This window comes from Rhamphochromis sp. 'chilingali', assembly GCF_963969265.1.
Source record: "Rhamphochromis sp. 'chilingali' genome assembly, chromosome: 3".
In the NCBI taxonomy this organism is placed as follows: Eukaryota; Metazoa; Chordata; class Actinopteri; order Cichliformes; family Cichlidae; genus Rhamphochromis; species Rhamphochromis sp. 'chilingali'.
In genome coordinates this window covers 23,974,303-23,980,225 of record NC_137931.1, presented here as the reverse complement: position 1 = coordinate 23,980,225, position 5,923 = coordinate 23,974,303, and positions in this window count along the sequence as shown.

Sequence of the window (5,923 nt, the reverse complement as noted above, 5' to 3'; positions counted from 1 at the left end):
CTCATCTGCCATACACTCAGATGAACTGACATACAGCCAAACCAAACCGACATAAAGACAGAGCGGAAGGCATCACTATGCAGCTCAGCGGTGCAGTTTGTCCTGACCCTGTCTGGGGCCCTCTCCTCTCCGCTGATTCTAATGAGCTCCCCGGGGATTAGACTTTGGCGGCCAGCGTCCCAATGAGGCACAAGAGGGGGGCGGGTGGTGTGGGGACGGGCAGAGGGACAACATCAATACGCCCACACAAAACAGTACACACACCTCGACACAAAAATACAAACTTGTTTTAGAGGGGGAGTGCTGGAATTTCATGTATCAGCGACATACTGTAAAAATCAATTTTTAGCACATCCATCCAGGTATGCAGGTGATTTTTACAAGTATACCCACATATATACTGTATCAGTGCTTTCTGTGGATGTGATCAGCAATTAATTTAATTATCATTTTAAAATCAATTTAAAATTCCTATTGTTTTGTCTTTGTCAGTGCTGAAAGTCTGACTATCATATACAGTCACACACACATGGTACATACACCCCATGATTCAGTGGCTTTTAGAACCAACTTTAGCAGCAATAGTAATCATTTTCTGTATGATTTTATCATTCTCTTACATCGTTTGTATATCCTATTACCCCTTCGTTGCTTCAGTTCATCCATTTATGCACAGCTCTCTTAAGCTCCTGCAAGAGTAGCTCAATAAGATTGAGGTCCTCACTTTAATTGGTCTATTGTTATTTTTTCAGCCATTCTGTTGTAGATTTACTGCTGTGCTGGGATAACTTTCCTGTTGCATGACCCAATTTGAACCAAGCTTTAGCTGTTAGACAGATGGACTCACATTTGGCTCCAGAATACGTTGGTATACAGAGGAGTTCATGAGTGTAAGTTGCCAGGTCCTGGGGCTGCAAAACAAGCTCATTTCATCACCACTCCATCATTGTGCTCGACCATTGGTATTGGGTCCTTGTGCTGATGTGCTGTGTTTGGTTTTCTTCAAAAGTAGTGCTGACCAAACATCTCCACCTTGTTCTTGTTTATCCAAAGGACATTGTTCCAGAAGGTTCAAATTTGCAATTCTAAGTTGTACAGCCATGTTATTCTTAGAGACAAGAGGCTTTCTCCTGCCACTGTCAAACAAGCCACCACTGTTCATTATTTTTTTTCTATCTGTACTGTCATGAACTTTAACACTTAAAATGCTAACTGGGGCTTGTACGGTCTGAGATGTAACTCTTATGTTTTTATGTAGTTTTATCTGGCTATTGCACAGTCTGAACTTGAGGTCAGACCAGCAAACTACCAAAACCTCTGGTTTTATAGAACTGCACTTGCTGATGAACATGTAATCAACTGTATTTGACTAGCAGCACCTGGCTCTATGGAAGCAGTAAGGGCTGACTTAGTTATTCCCAGGACTATATCATCATAAGATCTTAAACTCAGAAACACACTTTACCATTAAAAAACACATATCCCCCCCCCCCCCCCCCCCCCCCCACACACACACACACACACACACACTTCTTTAATGAATTTCAAGTTCTAGCAGGTTCTATGAACTCATAAATGTTTTGCTTTAGAGCCAATAGGGGGCAGTGTAGGTACACTAAACATTAGCATTCATTTTGCATCTTGTTTGTCACCAACAGGCAAATGTAGGTCCTGTATATACTTTCTTTAAGACCTGTTTTTTTTTCACCAATGGCTGTCTTTACCAACTGGTGAACATGGTGCTGTATCTTAACCCCGATATCCACTAGCTAAATGATGTTAAAATACACCTAAGAGGTAGCTAATGGCTGTGAGTGTGTCACTTGTGTAATTTTATAATATGTAATGTTGTAACATAAAGTACTTGACATGACATTTATGGTAAACTTGCACTAAGCTGGACTACAAGTGACCTCGAATAAAAGAAAAAAAATGTATAAATAGCTATATAATTAGCTAATATAGCTAATTATATAGCTACATTCATTACACGCATATTTAGCTAATACGTGTAATGAATGTGTCAGTGTGGGTTCTATGTTGCCCCACACAGGAAGTTTCTAACAGTGTAAAAGCTCAAAATTCAAGAAGAGCTTGCTAGCAGCATAAAACCTAGTTTCTTTGCTAGCCTGTTAGCTAAGGACTCAAATGCTTCTGGCTGCAATGACACTTCCGCCACTTACCTGAAATCTAAGGAGACACAGTGTAAGAGTTTTTCATAACATGATTAGGTTTGATTTTATACTCTTTCATTTTCTTTGATTTGTCAGATAAGAGTGGTGAGATTGAAAATTGTAAAGATTTGTTTAAAAAGACTTAAAAGAAATGTTAAAGTTTTGAATGCAAGACTATCGTCGTTTTCTCTCCAGACTACCTTTACTGTTGAAGCTGATGTAACTATAATTAAAACAGTTATCCATTGGAGGATAAACCTCACTCACAGCCTGTATATTTGTGCCTAATTAGATTTAAAAAGCAAAAATAAAGTCAGTTGTTTTTACATCATCAAATGTTTTAAGTCCAAGAAAGTTTAACATTCCATTTTCCAGAAGCTTTCAGGCATATTATCTACAAACCGCTATCTAATTCACAGTTTTTAAAGTCATGTTCTGTCTTTGCAAGTGACACAAAAGCCTTATAAGTCTGCAATTTCCCTCACTGGTATCAAAGGTTAAATGGTAAGAGGGCTGATCAGGTATTGTCTGCACTAGACAAGCTCATTAATGTGTCACAATTCATTATCAGAGCCTTGTCCTCACCTTGTCAGGTGGCTAATGGGAATATCAATCATAGGCTTCCCCATCACGACCCTTCTCACATCTTTGCTTCGCATCTTGCCTCTGTTGACTTCTTATCCTCAAATACCACCAGGCCCAAACAGATCTGTCTGGAACAAATGTCAAACACAATTCGGCTCAGGAGTAAACACCCACAAACATGGCTGACATACCGAGTGCGGTTCTTCTTCTTACACCTCAGAGGTGCCCGCTGCTGTTGTTTTACAGATGTTACCCAGCTGTATTGCACAGATACAATGTGTTTGCCATGATGGTTTTGTGGACAAGTGATGAACTTTGGAAGTGCTTACAGACATAAGAAAATAAGTGCTCAGAGTCATACGGAACATGAAGAACAGAATAGGATGAGATAAGAAACATCAGACACAAACGAGGTTCATTTTTAAATGTAATTGATAAAAATATATTAATTAATTTGAATTATTTAAGTTATTTTAAAAAGTTTTGAATATAAGTAATTTTGGAAAACCTTTTTAAAAGGGTATGAAATCAATTTTTATTAAAGCATTTAGTTTAATTTAAATCTTATTCATTTATTTTAATTCAAAAATAATAGTGTCATAAGATTAAAAAAGACACAACAATGTTAAATCTCAGTCACACAGCCCCAGGAATTTGTAGGGAACCCCCAGTTGCTAGAGAAAAATGCACATTCCCTGACCAGCTGAGGAATGCTGAGGATGCTGAACCAAAAACTTCCTTATTTGCTTTGATTGCTTACAAATGACCATGGTTGCCAATGTTTTTCTTGGAAAACACTAAATTGTCTGCAAACGCTTGTAAACTGGTTGGCGAATGGTTGCAGGAGGTTGCTAAGTGAAAATAGTGGAAGTTAGTTGCAAAGAGGTATATGGTGCTGCACCAAAAACCTAGTGATTGTTTTGGTCGCCTATAAGTTGCATGTGTCTGTGAAGGTTCTCAGTCATCCAGGTCATTGTAGTCAAAGGAGCTTGCAAAGAAAAGCGTCTGGACTTCTTTAAGTTGCTTTTATAGACGTCTCACCTCTCATCCGAGAAGCTTCTTCAGTTCTAAAATCCCTCTGTGGGGGGATACTCCCACTAGGTTTAAATCTGGGACTCCCCACCATTTGACCTTAGAACTGAAGAAGCTTCTCGGATGAGAGGTGAGACGTCTATAAAAGCAACTTAAAGAAGTCCAGACGCTTTTCTTTGCAAGCTCCTTTGACTATAAGTTGCATGGAAGACACAGACATGTCTCCAAACACTTGCTAACTAGTCGTCAACTGACAGTGAAACTCAATGTAAACCAGAAATGGAGACCATTCACCATCAAAATAAAAGTCTTTTCAATTTTTACTTTGAAGGCAAACACCAAGAGAGTAGGATGTGAATGTTTGCAGACAAATCGCAATCACTCCAACCAGTAGCAGCAGATGGCCGCCCAACCCTGAGCCTGGTTCTGCTGGAGATTTCTTCCTGTTGAAAGGGAGTTTTTCCTTCCCACTGTTGCCAAAGTGCTTGCTCATAGGGAGTCATATGATTGTTGGGTTTTTCTCTTTATGTATTATTGTAGGCTCTACCTTACAACATTAAGTGCCTGGAGGTGACTGTTGTTTTGATTTGGCACTGTATAAATAAAATAAATTGAATTGAATCTGAATACACATTTTTCACTACACGAGGCTGCAAAAGGATCCCTGACCAGTCTCTAAACTAAGCGACTGAAACCTTAATTTTTCACAGCCGATCTGAGACAAACACCACTTAGCACACAGTGAGTGCACTTGTAGAGGAACCAACACTAAGATTTCAGCATCTCTGCTTGGGTAGCTTTGAAGGTGTTTTTCAGGTGTATGTGTGCTTTGAGTTTTAGCCACACCTCAGCTTCACTTTACCTAAAAGGGAAGGCAGAAAAAAACAGCAAATGCAAGCTGAACACTCTGCTCAACAAAGAGTCGAACAACTCTTTCTGTTGCCCCAAAAACACATAGCCTATGTGGAGACTGTATGAGTGACAAATGAGGGTTGTTTCGAGGCCGTTATTAAAAACAAAACAAAACAAAAACTTTTTGAACAAACTTTCAGAAAAAGAGGCCTCGAGCAAAACATTTGTCCAGCTTCTTTTTTATTTCTCACGTGTCATTGCAATATTATTTGCCAGTGTACCAGGAAGCAGATCTTAGCTTACAAAAAGCTGATTTGTGAGCGAAATTAGTTTTAAAAAAATGCCTGGTGTTTATTCAAATAATGGCTTCCACCACTTAATCACACCTGCGTTCATCTGAATGAAAACATTCATTTAGGAATTAAAAGTGTCTCTTGTGTAATCACTTTAATTGGTTTCTGAAGCAATTAAACAAACATAATAAGAATCAATGGTGAAAGTTAGGGGCTTTTCATGAGAAAGCTTTTTACATGGTTATCCTTTGATTTCTCCCAGTTTAGATGTAATTAGTTATTATAGTAAATGTCATGGAGAAAGCCAGATCATCTAAATGAGTCACAATAATTACTTAATTATTACTGTAAATCTTGCACCGGTAATGTATTAATTCCTTTTTGCATTAATGCAGCAGGTTCAGTTAAACCTGCGTAGCTTTATTCATTTAGCCCTCCTGGCTTATAGCTGAATAGATGCATTTCCATACTGTGATATAATAACTAGTGGCTTGTTTAAGAGAAGCTAAGTAACTGTCAAAGGAGCAAAGAAACCTGGAGCAGAATGGGAAGTATAGTGCTTAAAGAATGCCGTGAATGGCAGGTGGTCAGGAGGCCAACTCTGCATTCCCAGACTATTTCTTCTCTTTGTTCTCCTCCTCTTGTGTTTTCTCTCTCTTTTGTTTCGACTTGATACAGCTCCAAGGCGGAGAGGAGTTCATCGACTTGGACAGCTCGATAGCAAGCGTCGCTTCCAGAGCTCCTGCTCTCAAATTGCCTGTAATTTCTTTTTTGTGTTTAAATATGTGTTTCTTGTCAGGTATGTGGCGGCAAGAAGAAAAACAGGCACACAGACAGCTCTGACAAGCAATTACACCACAGCTTGTTTGGGAGGCAGATCGGGATGAGCTCTGGTCTGCTGGCAGGGCAGAGGATTCAATACTCCAGAGGAGAAAATGGCCATAGGGAGAACAGTGGTGAGGAAACCACGAGCACAGCCCTGGCTTT